We start from the raw sequence: 21,870 nt of genomic DNA on the forward strand, positions 1-21,870 counted from the left end.
ACGATCAGAATTATGAACAATTTGGGCTCCCTTCATATAGAACAAGGATGTGAGCTCAGTTTCCTTCTCTGCCTTGTTTTTCTCTTACTTCTGTGTTTCCCTTAATAGAATCTACAATTTGAGGCTCAGATAATTGTCATTAAATTAATACTCTTACTTCATATTTTTGCCTTCTGTTTTGTAACCCTGTTAGCAGTAGTGATTGAGATTTACGTTACTGTTGAACTGGTTGTGACGACTTCCTGTGCTTGAGATCTTCATGAGAATGTATCTCTTGGCCAGTAGGTGTATAACATTAACATTTTTAAGAACTACACATGGAGAGTTTACTTTCCGAGCTCTTGCAAACCCAAGAATTTTATTTCTATTTCCTTCATACCTGAAGGTCATGTCTGGGAATACAATTCTTGAAACTTTTACCCTCACAATTTTCGCCCTCAAAGATATTGCTGCATTGTTTGCTATAATTGTGTTTGCTTAGAATAAAGTCTTATAAATAGTATGTGCTTCAATTTTATTATGAATCATTAATTCTTTTCCTTCCTGGATGCTTAAAATAAACTTTCTTAACCATTGGATCCAGTTTTCTCTCTAATATAACTCAGTGTAGTCATATTCCTTTTTTTCTGTGGATTTTTGCCTTGAGTATGCTGATCTTTTAATCTTGAATACTCAAGTCCTTTCACGGTGTTTATTATTCATGTAAAGTTTGGGGTTTTTTCCAACAGAGATGTTTTTCATTATCACTTCACAGCTTGAATCGTTTGTTTCTTTTTCTTCGGTTGTCTGTAACTCTTGGGTTGAGTTTTGGTTCTGTCTTCCATGATGATGCTTTTCTTTCTGGGGCTTTTCATCCTTTTCATTTTCTTCTGCTTTCTGGAAAAAACTACTCAGATGTGTTCCTAAAATCTCTCATTTTCCACAGTGCAAATTCTAGGACTTATTGCTTTTGTTGTAGATTTAATTCAACTATTACATATTCTAAGTATTAAAAAACAACTTTATCACGGGGGCCTGGTGTGCAATGGCTGCAAACAGCAGCCTGCTTGGTTGTGTATGCAGCCTGTTACTCGTATACGTTGCTCTAAGGGACCTTGGAGACATTCCTTTCCAATACATGTTCATGTGTTAGACCTTGTGTTGTCTGCAATTGAGGCTCCAGACAGGTATGTGTGGTGCCTTTGGAAAGCCATGGGCACTGTGGCCAGGGTTCACATCGACCAAGTCATCATGTCTATCTGCACCCAACTATAGAACAAGGAGCATGTGATTGAGGCCCAACATAGGGCCAAGTTCAAGTTCCCTGGCCGCCAGAAGATTCACATCTCCAAGAAAGGGGGCTTTACCAAGTTTAATGCAGATGAATTTGAAGACATGGTGGCTGAGAAGTAGCTCATCCCAGGCATTAAATATATCTCTAATCTCAGCCCCCTGGGCAAGAGGTGGGCCCTGCACTCATGAGAACTTACACTGTGCTGCCTCTGTCATTTGCACCTACCAATAATAAATCCTACTTCCTGTCTACTTAAAAAAAAATGGCTTTATACTGCTGTACATTAGGATCCTTCCAAGATAAAAAAGACTTGTTGTTGCCCAAACGTGTCAAATTCTGGAGGGCACTGTGGAATTTTGTATCCGTATTACTCAATTAAGCAATCAATGATGAGAATGAATAATTCAAAGAACCAATAGTCACACACTGACTAGTTTCTTGCCCCCTCTGGCTTGGTGCTTCCTGCTGACCTACTTCCTTATAAAATAGCCCAATTAGCTGGCCATGCAGATCTTACTGAAACTAACAAAGAGTGCCATCTGTCCTTGTGCATAAAATGTTCTACAGCCTCAATCCTAGATTGCTTTGTGTAACTCACTTCATAATTTTATTTTATTTTTAATAATTTTCAATATTTGGGGGTCACTAGAAGGAAATTTAAACCACTCCCATCTCACAGAAGACCAACATCAAGCAACATGTAAGGGTGTTGCACTATCATCAAACAGAAAGTCACTTCAAAAATCAGCAACGTAATGTAACTCACAGGATTTCTGGGTCACTGATTCCCGCCTGTTTAGCATATGCGCAGCTTTCCCTTTTATAACAGGTATTTGTAAATACTTGTGAAGTTGTATCTGACCAGGGCCACTCCCTCTGAGAAGCATTCTTCCTCTGCAAAGCACACATTTGCAAGTATATCTTAAGGGGTAGTCAGGGAAAAGAGTTACATGTCTAGCCGCGTATAGTACCCTCACATTTATTGCTTTAGGAATAATCAATATGATTGATTCAATATTTTCATTCAGTAAGCTAGCAGGTATTTTAAAATCTTAAGATACCTTTTTATGATGGGAGAAATACTAATTGTTTTCATTCAGAGAAGAATAGCTTGTCTAGAAAATCAGAGAGAGGGCTTAATAGAGACCTGTCATCCTAGAGGAAAAATTTTGCAAAAAATTTCTAACTTTCTATTACATTTCTAATAATTTTAGTGGGTTTTTTTTAAAATTTTACATTTGGGCTAGATACGGACATCTTTAATAAGTCTGTGGTTCACAATTAGGCTTCATTAACAAGAGGGTATCTATCCCTTCCTATTGAGAAAGAAAAAGAGACCTAGAAAAATGCAGGGTAATGTAAGCGATAATAATAGAAACAACTGACTTTTTGGTGTGCTTACTATGGGCCTTCTTTTTTCTACATACATTATAAATTATTTAATCCTCACTACGCTAAATGAGGAAGTTAACATTATCTTCATTTTATGGGTAAGATAAACGATGATACCCCCGACACAGACAAACACACACAAGACTTCACAGCATGTGTATTGTGAAGCCAAAAGTCACACACAGGCCGTCTGACACTCGTGCCTAAATACTTCCCACCCCTGCCCCACATCCTCCCTGAAAATTGTGAGCCAAGAGCTCTGCCAACCCTGTTTTGTAAGCCCAGTTGATAAATTTAGCCCATTAATCCTTGCTGGATGAAACAGTGCTCAGTTCATATGGGAGAAATTAACAGATCCCGTCTCAAAAGAACAAATACAACAAAAATTATAGTGCTAAAGGGGACATGATTATGGATATTAATTCAAAAGACGTGCCTCTTTGAGCCTCTTTCCACAATCTTCCATTTGTTTCACTCCCCTGGGATCGGCCCAGCCCCCAACTTAACCTTTGCTTCTCTGGCAGACTTAGCAGCCTCAGAAGTGGGAAACATTATGAAAAGAGGCACAAGTGTCAGAGTAGCCAGCTGGCTGAGGGACATTCCAGTCATATCATGCATCCCCTTGTGAGCTTTTTATTTCAGTTGTTCTTTGGCACACACCAGTCAAAATCTCAGCTGGCTATCTGCTTCTTGGGGAATGACAGCCCTGAAATATTCCAAACGTCCAAACACAACTGACCACCAGGTCTGGTCTTTATGGACTTGGAGCAAGCAGTAGTGAGTGAAACAATTACAAGCTAGCGCATGGGTCATAGGTTGTTGAGAAATAAAGTTAAGAGAATAGAAAATAAAAACAATCACTTTGTTCTGTGGCTTTGTGTTGCTAGTAGGCTAAAGGCTGTGGAACAAAGCCCAAACACAGCTCCACTGTATCCTAAGCATGCCCAGAAATGCTCCGTGGCTCTGTAGGGCCCAGAACATAAAGTCAAGGCACAGCCATTGTCATTTGAAGTGTTCCACAGTGGACACCCTGGGTGGGTATTGGGAGGCTACACGTGCTGCAGCCCTGCCATTGGCTGTGCGTGTGTGCATTCTAATTGGTCAGTATTGTGCCTTGATAGAGGTGGAAACTTCTTAACCTCACTCTCTTCCTCACATATGCTTCCTGTGCTGTACTTGTTGCGTGAAATCCTATTCATTTCTCCTGTTAGACGTCACGCTTTTTAAGATCATTGTTTCTTGTTTCTTCTTCTTTATATTTAGCACAGCGTCTAGTACTGTCTGGGCCATGGTCTAGGCTAAAGGAATTTGTGGTATGGATAAAAGAATTACAAATGCTAAGGGAATATACTTCTTTGCTTCTCATCTTTCCCTGAAAGGGGGTAACAACTGTGGGTGGACGTCAGCAGGAGGGCAAGGATGGCATGTTAGCTCGATAAGGAAACCGTGTATGTCTCCCAAACCTACCGGTACAAAAGTTCCCCAAAGCTGTCAGAGTGTAGCGAGAAACTGAGGGACATCATTCCATTTCTTTGTGGGGAGGAAGAGGAGAGAACCACCCCAGAAGATTAGATCGTTTCTGTGAGAGGGGAAAAAAATCAGGCCTGTATATAGGATCTAACAAAAGAAAAACGTGGAAGTCTCATGACTGGGAAATGTCCAGGAGTTTCTCACCCAATGGAGATGCCTCAGGGGCCAGATCACTAACCCACATGATAGCAAAAACCCTCGGTGTCCAAGGGTCTAAAAATGAAGGGCAGTGGGATCTATTAAATATTTGCTAGTTCTGACTAGAAATATTTTAAAAAATCAATCTCAGACAATCAGTGCCAAGGCTGCTCAGATTTGAATGCTGATTCTGCGGCTGGCTGGTTATGTTATCTGCTCCATAGGGTGGTTAAAATAAACAAGAACTTATAAAGTACTGAGAATACTGGCAGGTATGTAGCAAATAGCATACAATCATATATTAAATTGAAAACGTGAACACATTATTTCTTAACCAACCCTGGTTGATGAAGTTTTGAGTTGTTCACTGTAATTCTTTTGCTACATTAAAAGTCACGGTACTAAAAGCTGACTATCTATATAGCCCCTGACTCAGAAATTGCATTTCTAGGTAGAATTACTGTGCAACCAAAAGAGTGCACTAGAATGTCCATAGCAGCACTCTCAAAATGGCCCCAAACTCGGAACTATCCAACTGCCCTCAAGAGTAAAATGCTGTATATTCACACAATAGCATGTCACACCACAATGAAAACAAAAGATCTATCTCTACTTGTGACAACATGCACGGATCAAACATATCATATAGGAAAACACAGGCACATAAAATAATACATACTCTGTAATTGCATTTATATAATGTTCCAAAATAGGCAAAACTAATCAGTGTTGTTAGAAGTCAGGATAACTCTTACCCTTGTGTACAGGGAGGCTCCTAGGGTGCTGGTTTCACAGTAAAGTTTATTTTGTGAAAATTCATCAAGTTATATTTCTAGTATATATACTTTTTGTATGAATGTTAGACTTAAATAAAAAGTTTTAAGAAGTGATATGATAGTGAAATCTAAGTAGAAACTAGTAGTTAATGGGTTAAAATTAACTACTATAAAATGATAATGGGTTAATTGATCAATGACGTGGGTGATTTAGAAAGATAATCAGTGAACTTTGGGGTGTATAGTCAGAAACATTTTGGTTAGAACCAAGTAAAGAAGGATTTGTACCAAACAGCCTAGCAAAGAATGTTCTTCCAGGGAAGCAGTTTTAGAGTTACTCCACCATCGTGTTGCCTCATAAGTGCCAGACATCCTCAGAGACCAGGTGATAAACAGGAAATTTCCTTGAGACGTGGCAGATGTGACTGAATATCAGTTTGAACAGATCATCAAAGCTGCCCAACAAAGAAACAATCAAAGCCACAGAGACAATATCTTCTCAGGAGGGAAACGTATGTTGTAGCCTTGGGTTTTGTATTTCAAGACAAAAATAAGAATATCCTTGAAGTGATTTATGGCATTATGACCAAAAATGCTTGTGCCCTCTATGGGCTGGTGAACTTGATCGTATTCACCAAACTTAGGCTAAGTATAAGCTGTCCGCGACTGAGAGTAATCTACCTATGTGTATGGTGTGCATAGCACATGAATGGATTTACACGTATAGATAAAACATTGTCCAGAAACATCCTCCCAAGAGCTGTGGTTCTCAAAGACGGTGTTTGAGGTGGGCTCTTCATAGTTCTATTCTATATTCAGGGGTATGATAGGTACAATTTGGCTGATCTGGGAGCCTAAAACACCTCCATGTCCTTCCATCATTCAACATAAAAGCATTTATTAAATTGAAAATGTGAAGATATTATTCTCCATCATTAGATCATTGGAGCTGGGGTACTGTGAGTTATTATTTCCAAATGACCAAATTCTACCAAACACTTCAAACTGGCTTTGCTAAAAAAAAGACATAGGCAAAATGATAGGTTAGCCATTTGGAGAATAGGTATCATATTATTACTTTCTTTGTTATTCCAGGTAGCCAACAGACTTGGCTCACTTCATTCTAGCCTCATCAGTCTAATCTTTATAACACTAAAGAAATCTATGTGGTAAAAGAGCCGATCCTATAAGACTTCAATACCTCAGTCCCCTCTGTTTAGTGTTAACCTCTGGTTAATGGGCAATAGATAGATGTGAGGCTTTTGGCAATCTAAAATACATATCATTCTTCTGCCTTTGAATATTTTAATTTTACTTACTTTGGGAAGTTGGATGGCACTGGAGAAGGTGTTATACTCACACAACATTCTCCTCCCTCATTCCATTAGACCCCTTCCCATATTCCAATGCTCATAGTTAAGACTCTTCTCTCTTGCAACTGCCTTGTCTGAGTGTTCTTGCTGCCTCAGGGGCCTTTCAGCATAACAACCCCTATGTCCAGTCATTAGCCATTCCATCTTCTCACGATGACCATTACCTTTCACATATAAATGCAGATAAGGAGTTCTTATTTCTTATCACGGAAGCGAATTTATGTAGTAACATTATTTATCTTACCATAAGCAAATTAATAGGTTCTTTCTTTTTAAAAATACATCAGTACAAATAAAACAGATACCCACAAAATATGAAATAGGTTGGCGAGTTATTTTGGTAATTATATGGCTTATTAATCTCTTCAAGAATATGTGTCCATACATGAATGACTTTAAAGATTCAAAGTGTTGTGTGATTAGATAAAGGGGTGGCAAGAACGTTTGCTGGGTTTGCACAGAGGTTCAGTTTCACAGAGGGACGGATAACTTAGAAGAGGCTTAAAGGGAGGAAGGCAGCTAGGGGATGAAAGGATAATGGAGATGGAAGACCCCTGGTTTGTGAGCTCCTTGTCCAGTGACCACATATAGGAGTAATTAAAACCTGGTTGGCTCCTGATAATTATTGGGTGAATAAATAATTGAATAAATAAAAGAAATGGGTTTCTCTCAAGCAAAGGTTTTGATCTGTTGATGAACTTCTTATCTTCTCATCTATTATGTGGATATGGGATTAAATCTCCAAAGTGAAATTCCAACCACATTATTCTCTGAATTCTAGATTTTCAGTCAAGAATATGCTCAATAAAAAAGGAATATGCTCAATATTTCACAAGACTTAGAAGATCTTTGTGCAGTACAAACATGTTTGTGTTGATGTGTGTAAATATGTTTAGGCAAAACCCATATGAACAGCATTTAAACCAATGTCATAGCTTCAACAAGTTTTAATTAGGATAAACATAGACTTGAAGAAAATAGTTAAGCATATCCTAAGGAATTCTTTTCAAGAGATTAGATATCTAAGTGTAGGCACGTTTCAGTTCTTTCAGATACTAGCATTTTCACAAAGACTTAAAGGACCGGCAGGAATACTGACAAATTGACAGCTCACTATTAGTTTTCCCTAGCTGGTAAAAGATGATAATTTATTATGTACCACATGCTTTTTGCGTTTAATCAGTCCTTCATTCTTCTAACTACTCTCTGGTAGGTACGGTAATTTGTACTAGACAGATGAAAAAACTGAGATTCATTAAGTAACTGTCCAGGACACAGTGGAGAAAGTAGGATTTGACGTAGGTCCACCTGGTCCCCAAACCTGCCTCATTTCTACTGTATGACACTATCTCTGGAGACAGCCAGATGAATGTCAGATGACTATTAGATGCAGGAACACGTACACCCATACCTTACCTCCGTCCTAATCCAAAACTTTATATTGGCATCAAAAAAACACAGGTGTTATAATTATATAGGCAAGCAAAAGGGGAAAAACCTCTGCAGAGAGCATATTTGGAATTGGATAGAAGTGGATTGTTCTTAAAATCACTTAACTGAACGCAGTCACTCCATTGCCTCTCAGACTGTGACTGAAGCCCAGTGGAACTTTGGAAACATTGCTGATGGTTTCTTTCACTTACCTCTTCCTTTGTAAATGTCACCGAGTGCTGGGAATGACTCCACTCTGAAGGATCCCCTTGTCTCTGTGACCCAGTTTCTCTGACACCCTGTTTATTCCTATGATGACAATGGGGGAGGCACTCGATGAGATCTCTTTTCCACTTTCATTGCCAGTGGAATTTAATAGAACAACTTCTCTCGGGCTCTTCGAACACTAACTCTCCATGTCAAACTGCTTCCAAGTATGTCACTACTAAATCGAAATTTCTAGGGAAAGAAATAAACCATATGCTTCTTTCCCCTTCAGCTTATTTTAGCCATATGGTACTAGAAATGGGAGCGTAACCATGCTATTAATTTAGACTCCCCATGTTCCATTCCCCAGTTAATTTAAAGAAATTTTCACTACTGTCCTGGAAAAACTGTCTTTGCCAAATAATTAAGGAGCAGGATTAGGAGAGACAAGTGCGCTCCTGATGAAGTGAGCCAGGGCTTAAGGGCACTACTCAGGGCCAGAAGTTCACAGTACACGGTGAACTCCTGCGTGAATTCTCTTTGTTTGCACTTAATTTTGGCTTGAAACAGAGCTCACAGGCTGTCACTGATAACACCACTCATTGTTGTTAACATAAGGGCTAAATCTGGAGCATTAAATTTCATTTGGACTGTGTTTACTGAATATTTCAGAAGTAATAAAAGTTATTCAAGGTAACTCTATAAAAATGTCTTAATACTGGAAGAATGATAACAAATATTTTACAAAAATTTAGTAGGATATTAAGGCTTTTAAAAAGTATATGTGAAATAAAAGTTTGAGGCCAGGCATGGTGGCTCATGCCTGTCATCCCAGCACTTGAGAAGGCTGAGGTGGGAAGATCACTTGAGGCCAGGAGTTTGGGATTACAGGGACCTGCAGTTGTACCTCACTATATTCTAGCCCGGCTTATGGACTTGTCTCTTAAAAAAAAAAAAATTAAAAGTTTATTAGGCAGCTTGAAAACTGGAGAAAATTAAGAAATTATTCATATAGAGATGCAATGTCCACTTGTTAAATACACATGTTGATTTAAATTTAAGAATAATGTCAAATAGTATAATTTCATGTAAAGTAGATAGCACAACTCAGAGCTTTTGAAAATTTCACATTCCAGTCTGTAGTCTGCTTGTCATTATATCTTTGAACATGAATAAGGTTTATTTTCAACTTTAACATAATCACGTTTATCAGCCTTTTGGGGGGGGTTGGCTCAGTGAGTCTCATTCAAGAAATTCTCCCCTACCTCAAGCCCATAAAATGTTTTTAAACCTTTTTTCTTCTAAAACTTTTCATTCTCTGTTAGATATTGAATAAACTCGAAATTCATTTTTATGTACAGTAGAAGTTCATATCTGAATTCTTTCCCCATGAGAAAAACTATTTGTTGCTATACCACTTATCGGATAATTTGTGTTCCCCAGCTAACTTATAATGACGCATTTGTTACACAACATTTCTGAAACACGTTTATGTCTATTTATGATCTCTGCATTCTATGCTCTGTGCAAATTTGTTTTTCCTTGGACTAATATATCATTGTTCTAATCATCATAAACATAGAAAATGCCACCTCATCTGACACGTGCCCATGTGATGCTCATCTTGAGGATCATCTTTACTATTCCTGACCGTTCAATTTCCAAATGAATTTTAGGGTAATTATGTCCACTTCCTTAAAAATGTGTTAGAGGTTGGCTGTAATCACATTGAATTTATAAATAAATTTGGAGGAAATTATTGCTTACTTTGGATTTTCTCCATCCATATTTTTTAAGAAGCCTAGCATATTTAGGTTTTGTTTCTATTCTGAACTTTATCTTGTTTTATTTTTATTTTTTTAGTGGCTATTGTTAGTGCATTAAATTGCCATTTATTATGTATGTTGATTATACAACCAGCAAACTTTCTTGACTTCTTAATACTTAAAATAGTTTGCATATTTCTACAGATTTTCCATGCAACCATGTCATCTTCAAATAAAGATAGTCATACCTTCTTTCTAATACTTGTATCTTTTATTTATTTTTCTTATCTTGTTGCAATGGCTAGGACTTCCAATAAAGTGTTGGATTAAATTGTGATAGTAGTCATTTTTATCTTGTTTCTCATATAAAGAATGTCCATAAAGTTTTATAGTTAAGGACAATGCTTGCTTTACATTTTTTTTTTTTTTTTTTTTACAGTTTTGGCCAGGGCTGGGCTTGAACCCACCACCTCCAGTATATGGGGCCGGTGCCCTACTGCTTGAGCCACAGGTGCCAACCTCACTTTAAATTTTTTTTAATAGCCATTTCTTATCAGACTAAGGAAATAAACTTCTGAGTTTACTAAAATTTTTTATTGTTAATGTAATCTTTAAAATTTGTGTATGTATTCAACATCTAGTTAAATGATTACATTATTCTCTCCTTTACCTGTAGTTCTGGTATAAAACTAGTAGGTTTAATGATGATTAACCATCCTAGTACTTAGGGTAAACATTTCTTGTTTATGATCTATTTATTGTAAATGGCAGCTTAACAACATTTGCTTACATTTTATTTAGTGTTTTTGCATCTATATTTACAAATGAGATTGGTCAATACTTTCTTGTATAGTTCTTCCCTGATATTGATAGTTGGTTTGTTCCTATTGTTCTTGTGGTCTTTTGCAATGGTTTATATGAAGCAATAATAATTTTTTCCTTGGAGTCAAGTTTACTGTTAAAGCAGTCTGGGCCTGAGGTCTCTCATGGGAATACAACAATAAGTGAATTATTAATAATGTGATTTCTTCAAGATTTATCACATTATTGTGGCTCTCTACCTCATGAGTTTTTCCTTAGTCATTTATATTTCATTAAATATTATACATACCATCCTAGTTCTAAAATTTATTTGCCAAAAATTTTCCCTAATATATCACTTTTAATATTTTGCTAATATTTGTAGTTATTCCTCACATAATTTCTACAATAGTTTATCAGATCCTCTTTCTATGTTTCCTCAATAACATTGAGGTCCAGGTTGGGTTTGTAGTGATCCATTCTATTGTTTTATAATGTCACATAGTATTAGTTCTTACTCCCATCTTGTTGTTGTTGTTATTGCAGTTGTCATTGCTGTTTTAACTGGCTGGGTTTGAATCCACCACCCTCGGTATATAGGGCCAGCACCCTACCTACTGAGCCACAGGCACTGTCCTCTTGCTCCCATTTTTATTATTTTCTATTTTTTATTTTCTTTTGTTTTATTGTTTTTTAAGTTTCTGAGTTGAATACTGAATATTTTAAAATTCTTTTTTTATATTGTCTCAATGCATAGTCTAGAAATTTACCTATAAAAATTTCAACTTCATCACTCTAAAAATTTTGTAATTTTTATTGTTGTTTCTTCTTTGAATAAGGGATTATTCAGGAGTTTTTAGTTTCTGTTCACTCATATATATTTCACTATGTTTTATTTGTAGTTTATAATTGTTACAGGATAACATGTATAATATAATTTCTTCATTGTATATTGAAAACAAGAATATTGTCCCTGGTGTAACAAAAATTTATTTTTCTATTTTCTGGGTTCAGTATATTGTTGCATGTTTTATATATTTACTAAATTGTTGTCTGCTTGATCTCTTGGTTCCTAATAAGTTTGTTAAATTCTTATGCCCATGGTTGTGATTTGGTAGGTTTCTCCTTGGAATTCTTCATAATTATCCTATTGTCTTTGATAGTTCTTCTCTACTAGTTAGGGTGTGATCAGACAATCAGAACCACTGGTAGTAACATTGAAGAAGGGATTTATTATAGGGCTTGGACCCTAAGCCATTGTGGACTCTGGATAAACTTTCTGTGCTGCTCTGTGTCTGGTGCAGGGCTTGAAGGCAGCAGGGCCAACAGTCAGAAAGTTAAATGAAATGAAACAGGGAGGGCAAGTACAAACTGGAAGCTGTGAGGGTGAGATAGAAACCCAGGGGACACACTGGAACCTGCTTCTGAGTCCCTGCCTGAAGCCTCCACCTTTGATGAAGTAGTTACCTGCAGGGGAAGATGGTGTCCTTTGCCACAGAGCTGCATAGGCCGGTGCAGAAGTCACAGAATCCACGGGAGCGGATCCAGGGGGAGTCAGAGGAGCTCTAGGCCCAGCTGCTGCCCCAGGTGCTGCGACAGCTGAGCTGCAGAGCACAAAAGTGGCTACTACTTAACTCCCACCTTCCACATTTCATGCAAATTTCTGTTGAGGCCAACTCTATTCTGGAAGCACAGGAGGAAAGGGATTCTGGAGAGCCTGGCTTCGGTTTAGCTAAATTGACAGTGCAAGGCCAATAGAGGTTGATTTATTATTTAGTTTCTTTATTCTTTTAAATGCTTTTAACCTTTAACTATTTTTTTTTTTGAGACAGAGCCTCAAGCTGTCCCCTGGGTAGGGTACCATGGCATCACAGCTCACAGCAACCTCCAACTCCTGGGCTCAAGTGAATCTCCTGTCTCTGCCTTCCAAGTAGCTGGGACCACAGGCGCCCGCCACAGTGCCCGGCTATTTTTTTTTGGTTGCAGCCATCATTGCTGTTTGGAGGACCCGGGGCTGGATTCAAACCCGCCACCTTAGGTGTATGTGGCTGGCGCCTTAGCCACTTGAGCCACAGGTGCCGAGCTAACCTTTAACTATTTTATTGTCAACATTCTTACAATTTTTTTTGTTGGTGTTTAGGTTTTGCTTGATAGAAATTTTCCATCCCTGTCTTTAGGATTTTCTGTTTGCAGTACCATGAAAATGTAGGACTAGATTTCCAGCTCAGGGAGCATAATGGGCCATGTACCTCGGCTGCTGCTGTAGATCCACCACTGTGCTCATGCTGAGGCCACACTTACTGAACACATCAGGGAAAACTATAGCAGGCCCACTGCTGCAATATGTGGGACTCCACAACAGGTGACTTTGACTTAAGGATGCCTGATTAGAATGTCAAAATGTCTTGAAGTGCACTGTAGTTTAGAACTCTTCCTACTCCAGAGTCTCCTTTCTTCCTTCCTGCCCTTCTCAGGGATCAGACCTTCATGACGGTGTGAACGCTCTGTCTTTCATCCCACCTTGACTTTTTTCTTCCCAAGCTTTTCCTCCTATAAATTTCTTACACATCTAATCCTGCTTTGGTGGCTGCTTTTTGGAGAACCTGAACTAATACACGCACATGTGTCACTTCTAAAGTATGTTTTTAAGAAATATATGATTATTTATGCTGTGTCTGAACAATTATCATATATTTCAACTTGAGTTTCTTTTTTGGCTTTCCTTTAAAATTTTTAAACATATTATTGGTACATTTGGAACAGAAGGGTGCATCAGAGGATGACCTTACGGCACTCCATTACTTATTTTATGTGATGATATAGTACCATTTAGTAATTGTATCTATCTACTTTGTAATTAATATCATAAGAACAAGTCTAAATGAGGTTACCCCAGTAACTGATGAAAAAGTGAACCCAAAATGTTCCAAAAAACATTTTGAAAACTATAGGTTTTAAATAGAATTACTAAAGTCAATTAAATTTTTAAGCAAAAAGATCATATTTTATAGAAAATGATATAAAATTGATTTCACCAGAGAATCTTAGTTTTCCATTTGAAAATGATGAAAGAAAAATAAAATCAGTTATTTAGTAGAGCTGTAAGTTTTGTCAAGGCAAAGGCAACGGTACAGACAAAGAGTAAGCAAACTACCAGAAAGAGTCGCTAATTGTTTTTCACTTCCTCCAAAGTCTTTCATTTTAGAGCTCTAGTGGTTAATGTTCAGCCATTAGTTTACTGCTTAATGGCTAAAAGGACAAAGAAGTGATAACTCATTTTTTTTTTTTTTTTTTTTTTGCGGTTGAATTTGGTTTTCTCACACAATATTCTTTCCTATATTCTTGACTTCTGCATAAACCCTGAGAGTCCTCTGTGGGAGAACCACAGGTGGAAGAAGGCTGAGTCCCTCAATCACTGCCTCACTAGAAACATACATATCTGACTCTTAGATGAGTGAGAAATAAACTTGTGTTGTACCATTGAGACCTGGTGGTGTACTGGTAACGTAACTAGTTCTACCCTAACATACACAACGCTGGGTGGTACATTGCTATACTGTACCCATTCTCCTAGTTCTCCTAGCAGACTATTAAAGGGGTTTTCAGCTTAAAGACATGATTTTCTATAGATCTTAATTTTCATGTATCAGAAAAAAGCCAAAAAATGTGCTTTATATTTCTAAAAGTTGTTTCTTTTATATTCTACATGATCAATTCATAGTTTTTAAAAAAGAAAATAAGCTATATCTAGGCAATGGAATTCTAATTTTATTTCTGATTTAAGCAAAGTAAAGATATATTTTATTCATTTATGTGGTTTCTTGGTGCTCTGTTTCTATTCAATGGCTGATTATCTAATTATTAAACTTAGTCCAAAAACTTAAATGTGATTCGAATGAAGTCTGTCAGATTTTGAAAGTTCTCATTCAGATGAATGTCCTGTGTAGTTTATTAAATCATAAAAAACCAAGAAAAGGGTTGCCTGAGGAAGATTGAGAAATAATATTTTAGAATTAATAGAATAAAGGAGTTTCAACACAAAGTAAATAATATCCTCCCTTGAAATTGATAACAGATATTCATTGAGCAATTGCCATATATAAACTATGATGTGGGGCTCTGTAAGCAAACTAAAAAAAAGGGAAGAGAAGAGAGAAGAGAGGCTCGGTGCCTGTAGCTCAGTGGCTAGGGTGCCAGCCACATACATCAGAGCTGGCAGGTTCGAATCCAGCCCAGGCCTGCCAAACAACAATGACATCTATAACCAAAAAATAGCTGGGTGTTGTGGTGGGCACCTGTAGTCCCAGCTACTTGGGAGGCTGAGGCAAGAGAATTGCTTAAGCCCAAGAGTTTGAAATTGCTGTGAGTTGTGATGCCACAGTACTCTACTGAGGGCTACGTAGTGAGACTCTGTCTCAAAAAAAAAAAAAAAAAAAGAGAGAGAGAGAAAATAAAGAAAGTAAAGAGAAAAAATAAAAGAGATAGGGAGGGATGGGAAGAGAAGCTAAGGAAAGAAAAGAAAAATATGGGTCACTTCTTAGACTCCCCATCTTCCAGAAACCAAAATTTTGAAGGTAAGATGGACTCAAATACATCACATGAAGTGGTGTATGGTAAGTGGGAAGAGTTGTAGACCAGCAAGTGATACAGAATCTTAAGCTGGGATAAGTAAAGGAGATTTAGCTTGAAAAAATGGAAGATCTTGTGTATTTGTAACAGGTTGAATACTATACCCAAAGCTTACCAAACAAGGAAAGACGGTTGGTGGCACAATTATCTTCAGAGCCTCTCATGATTATAATCTTTCTTACAACTTTGGGGAGAGAGACATAATTCTGGCATTGGATGGCTAATTTTGGATTAAAAATGGACACAAATTTCTTTGACACTTCTCTCACTTAAAGGTGAAATCTTTGCCTTGTGCCTTGACACTGGAGAGGTTTCGTGGCTGTTTTATGAGTAGACACGGTAGAAGTGATGTCGTAATAATTCGCCAGATCATGCTTTAAGAGACTGGCAGCTTCCTTGTGTTGTATTATAAAAATTTTTGCTCTTAGAACTGAGCTACCATGCTATAAGGAGGCCCCAGTAGTCCAGTGAAGAGGCTATATGAGAGACACTGAGGTCCCCAACCAACTGCCTCATCTAAGTCCCCCGACAACAGCTATCACCAACTTGCCAGTTACATGACTGAACCATCTTGAGAGTGCATTATTTTTAATTCTAGTTAAGCTACTTCAGCTGACACTGTGTGGGAAAAAGACAAGCTGCCCTGTCATGTCATGTATAAGTTGCAGATTTGTGAGTAAAATAAATGATTGTTACTTTTCAAAACCACTAAATCGGGGAGTGTGTTGGGACTCAGCAATGAATTACCAGAATAGGATGTTGAGTAAATGAATTACTGTATTATTTTGGAGCCTGCTATATTTCATCAGACACATCTTATTTGCCTCACCTATAACTTTATTTGGGAAGTCTTTGAATAAATTTTCCTTCCCAGGGCAAAGGAAATCTTTGTATAGTTCATGCTTCATTACAAAACACTCCACCGTTTAATTCTTACAATGGATTTAATTATACATGAATTGTTTATGGCAGATCAGAATGAGATATGAAGCTTGTGGTAAGAGCTAGTATAAAAATTACAACAGAGAGGCTGAAGAAAAGTCGTGACTTCTTTGTGATTATATTATTTGTCTTTAGAAAAATAGCTCCTCGGTGTGCTACAAACACTTTGCAGAACCTGTACCTGAATATGGAGCACCAGATGACCATGTGGCATGAGCTGTGAAAGGTATTCGTCATTGGATATTGTCTGATACACCTAATGAACTTCTTTTAATATCCCTTTAAGTGAACTTTGACTAGAGCCAAATTCTCTCAAGTTTCTCTTTTCATAAAGTATCTTTATTTCACTTTAATTTTGAAAAAATCTTTCCCAGGGGTCTAGAATTCTAAACCGACAGTTTTCTTCTTTTCTTCAGCACCTTAAAGACATCATGCCATTGTCCGTTGTCTTCCATTCTTCCGGATGAGAAGTCTGCCATAATTCTCATTGTTTTATTTCCCCTGAATATTGTGTGTGTACACATGTATGTGCTCTCTGCTTTTAAGATTTTCAGAAGCTTGATTTTGTAGCGATCCTTTCTAAGGTTCATTACGTTTTTTGTTTTGGATCTGTGGGTTTGGTATCTTTCATCCATTTTGGACAGTTCATGGCCAATGTCTCTGAAAGTATGTCTTTGGCTCTATTTTCTCTCTGTTTTACTTCTAGGAATCCCATACATGTACACTCAACCATTTGATACAGTCTCACAGGTTTTGGGTGCTTTTCTCAGTTCTTAATTTTTTTGCTTCTTTTATTTTAGTTTAGATAATTTCAATTAATTTGTCTCTGAAGTTGTTCATCCTTTCTTTTGCTTTTCCTACACTACTCTAAAACAAATTAAATGAATTTTTATTCATGCTATGTACTTTTAAATCCTAGAATTTCCCTTTGTTTTGATAAGTTTCCAGTATTCTACTGAAATAAAATGTCATCTGTTCACACATGTTGACCACCTTTTCCATTTGTTTTTTCTTTGAAACAACTTATTTAACATTTTACGTTAGTTTTTTTATTCACATATTTTAACAGTTTTTGGTCACATTTGGTTTTACTTCTATTAACTATTTATGGTATCGATTATGGGTCACATTACTCTGCTTGTTTTTATACTACATTTTTTTTTCTACTTTTATACCAGAAATGGTGTGTAAAAGTCCTATAAATATTATCTACTCAAGAAAAAGCAAAGCCCATTCCTATGACTTTGCAAATGATGAAGCTGAGTCAATCTGATCTTCAGTTGAGCTGGGTCTGAGGTTTGTTGTAGCTTTGGTTAGATCTGTTAGTTCATTATAGGTTTCAAATATTTTATAAGAGGGATTAGAATTAGTTTATCTGAGCACTGTACAATTCTGGAGATGTTTTTATGTTTTTCAGGCCAGTGACTATCTTTCTATGACACCCAGATTTGGGGGCTCCAGTGATGGTCTTCTGGCTCTTCATCCCTGCTCTGACTGCCTATGACTCTCGAGATGAGATGGCTTTACACTTTGCTGTTATGCCTTCAGCTTGTGAAATGCTACTGTCTTGCACTCAAGTAAAGGCTCTGGGTGACTTGAGGATCAAGTTTCTCTGCTCTGTGTGCTTTCAGATTTGGGTTTCTGTGTACTTGATCCACCTTTGAGAAAATCTCTGTCTACCTTAGTTCCCATTCTTTAGGGAAGATCTCTACTGTTGTACATTCATTAAAGCCTGTAGTGTGGGAATCTCTTGCTGCCCATCTTCTCTGCTCCCATTCTTCAGCAGGCTATGACATGTGTTCACTGAGGGACCTGTGGGATGACTGGTCATTGGATGTGGAAGGACACTCTTACAGGACTCGGAATTCTCACCCATCATGCTAGCCACATGTGGATATTAATGGTTGATTAAAATTTTGACTAGTTTTTCATTATCTTTGTCTATAGTGGATTTGTTTCTCTTCCTTATATGCCCATTGATTTTGAGTATTTTCTCTCATATGAGGGATTTTTCTCTTTCTGAAATTTAATTAATTTATATTTTGATTTTTGTCTTCAACAATCTAACGGTAAAAATCAAACAAAACCATAAATTTTATAACTTCTCTAATTTGCTATCTTTGTTAGGGTGGGAAGCAGAATATCACACCTTTATAATAAATTCCTTTTCTATTTTAATTATCTACCTATAATAAATTCCTTTTCTACTTTAATTATCTACCTATAATTATTTATAGCTATTTTTAATGTTTGCAAACAAAGACAATAATTAATATTGTTCATTGTGCATTAAAAAATAGATATGTAAAGTCACAATTATATAAATTGAATTATAAATATATTTTATTTCAGATATTCAAATAACTATTTTAGAAAATTACTATAATGAAATGCATAGGAATATGAGTACTGCTTCTTCAAGATCTTAAATCTTTTAATTCAGCGAAAAACTTTCTTTTGATTCTGTTATGAAGGAAAAAAATTAAAAATGCTAAAACTGATAGATGTCCTCCTTCATAAATACATGAAATTAAATTTTATACAGCCTCAGACTTAATGTCCCTTTAATTTTCTATATATAAATAGGCATTATATATAAAATACACACATATATTTATATTTTCAGTCATTCTTTCTTGCCTCTTTTTTAGAACTTCTACAATATCCTTTATTATTTGATGATGGGAAGACCAAAACTTCACGTGTTTAAGAGAGAAAGAGAGGGAGAGAAAGCATAATATATTTACTAGTTTTATTTTCCTTTGTAAAACTGCTTCCAGGGATCACCGAATATCCCACAGATAAAATGCCATTACTTTAAATTATCATGAGTTGACCTTATGAATAAATACTTAAACCTCTATTATATCTTTGCATTTTATTTTGTGTTTCTTATAGAGTGGGCACATAGTGCACTCTATAAACTCTAAAAACAAATGTGTTTAAATCGTTAAATATGTATATAAATCTCACCAGCTTTCATCTTTCTAAATGAACACAGGACATTAATCCAATGCAGTAGAGGATTTCACTTTTTGGCCAGGGCTGGGTTTAAACCCGCCACCTCTGTCCAGCATATGGGGCCGGCAGGATTTCATTTCTTAAAGAAACTATTTAAAATTCAGATGTATTTTATTTTAAGTTAAATTACTGAAATAGTTTAAAATACATTTCAGACTCAATTGAATGGTTGCTTTCTACATTTGTTGTTATTGCTGACCTATTACTAACTGTGATAGACCTTTCCGCCCATTGCCAAGGTCCTAATTATTTTGTTTACCAATGTGTCTTCTTAAGCTCTAATTCTTATACTTTAGCATATTTTCCAATTTCTGTCATGCCAACCTATTCTTCTCTGTACATGAAACACAAGCTCCTTCGGTAGGAACAGCCTTCCTGCTGGTTGAAGGAGTTGATTCACTACTTGTTCACTACAAAGATGGGGCATGTGGTAGTAAATGATGTGGGACATCGCATACAGATACTAGGTGTGGAAGGCTGTATTAATGTCAGTATCTCCTATCTTTTCCTTGGTCACCACCAGGCACCATCCATATGTGAAGATTGTGCTTCCCTGATACCAGGTTTGACCATGTGCCTTGCTTTAGCTAATAAAAAGTGAATAGCAGTGACATGTGTCAGTCTATGGAGATAGACTGTAACTGTGTGATTCTGCCATTATTCTTTCCTCCTTACCTTGAGCTTCAGTGAGCATCCCACAGAAAGGAAGACACATGGAGCAAGAAATAAACCTATTTTCTCTTTCTTTCTTTCTTTTTTTTTTTTTTTTGAAACAGAGTCTCACTCAGGTGCCCTGGCTAGAGTGCTATGGTATCATAGCTTACAGCAACCTCATACTCTTGGTCTCAAAAGATCTTCTTGTCACAGCTTCCAGAGTAGCTGGGACTATAGGCACCTGCCACATCCCTAGTTTTTTGTTTTGGGTTTTTTTTTTTTTTTTTTTTTTTGTAGACATGGAGTCTCACTTTGCTCAGGCTTGTCTCAAACTCCTGAGCTCTGGCAATCTACTAGCCTCAGCGTCCCAGAGTGCTAGGATCACAGGCGTGAGCCACTGCGTTTGGCCCAGAAATAAACCTCTTAGGTTGCAAACCACTGAAATCTTGAAATTGTTCCTTATTATGAAATAATAAAGTAAAATTTTACTTTTGTCCATAGGTGATTTTGAGAGTTTGTAACTACATGCTGTGTTTATGGCTTGGTTCTTAAAATAAGTATGGAAGTACATTTCTGGAAATGTTTAAAATATTATTTATATATATATATATATACACACACACATATATATATATATGTTCATTCATGAAAACTATTTCTTTGCTTTTCTTTTTTTTTTGAGACAGAGTCTCACTATGTTGCCCTCAATAGAGTGCTGTGGCATCACAGCTCACAGCAACCTCAAAAAGACATGGCCTTAAGTGATTGTCTTGCCTCAGCCCCCCAAATAGCTGGGACTACAGGCTCCTGCCACAATGCCGAGCTATTTTTTGTTGCAGTTGTCATTGTTGGCTAGCAGGCCCCGGCCGGGCACAAACCCACCAGCCTCCATGCATGTGGCTGGCGGTGTAACCACTATGCTATGGGCTGATGGATACTACTTGATATACGGCTAGTGATGAGAACTTCTCTAGGAACTGTCTCCAACTCCTTGGATGCTCCTCCCCCCCATTTTTTTTCACCCAATGCAAACACGCAAATATTGGTTTGCTTAAGCGTCCCACCCTAGATTGTTTCTTCCTAGAAGTGTGTTTGTTTTCAGATGCAGCACGAGTGCGGTGCCCAGACCATGGTAGCCCCTCATAAATGTTTATTGCTATATAGGTACAAATCCACACTCTGAAAAAGAAAACAAGTGGGTAAAGTGCTGCAAACCTTGACCGGATCTGAACTCACTTGACAAGAAAACCTAACTGGAACGGACACAAAAATCATTATGGTTCTCAACTAACCCAAATCCCACACAGAAGGAACATTTGTAATTTTTATTGAGGAAATAGTGAACATTTTATCATAGAGTGCTATGTTAGTGCTCTAGGCCCCTGAGTGGTATTATCTAATAATGGCGTATGTATCTATATAATATATATTATGTGTAAACTTCACTAAAATCTCCCAAATACTGATTGCCAAAACATGTCTGGCTCCAAGAGTTTAAGATCATGGCTCTGTCTCCACCAGGGAGCATTTTTCTGCACCATCACCAACCCTCTGCCCTCCGTAGTTAGGTCTAACATCCCTTCATCCTCTAAGAGATACATGTCTTCCTGACTGAATTTCAGTTTTCAAGAACTTAGCGCATGACTACAGGAAAAGAGCGATTTCAACATCCACGGTCTGATTATACTGCGACTTTACTGTTTTAGACAGGGGTTGGTGGCTCTTGCTTATAAGGTGTACCACGTTTGCATTAAAAGAAAAACAGGGAAACTTTATTAAGATGCTTTTAATCTAAAGAGTAATTTCTCTTGAAATTGGTTGAAAGTGGCTAAGTTGGAGCTGTACAGAAAAATTAACTGTGAACAAATAACATTTGTTTTTAGGGCCTCTATTTATGCAAGAAATGATAATAATCCAGGGTTAGGATTTAGTCACTA

At 37.1% G+C, this 21,870-nt stretch overlaps 1 pseudogene; it reads left to right on the forward strand.

Moving 5' to 3' along the window:
- Positions 1-952: 952 nt before the first annotated feature.
- Positions 953-1,106, forward strand: LOC111725281 (annotated as a pseudogene).
- Positions 1,107-21,870: the final 20,764 nt, after the last annotated feature.

This window comes from Otolemur garnettii, unplaced genomic scaffold, assembly GCF_000181295.1.
Source record: "Otolemur garnettii isolate 467f Iridium unplaced genomic scaffold, OtoGar3 scaffold00035, whole genome shotgun sequence".
Classification (NCBI taxonomy): domain Eukaryota; kingdom Metazoa; phylum Chordata; class Mammalia; order Primates; family Galagidae; genus Otolemur; species Otolemur garnettii.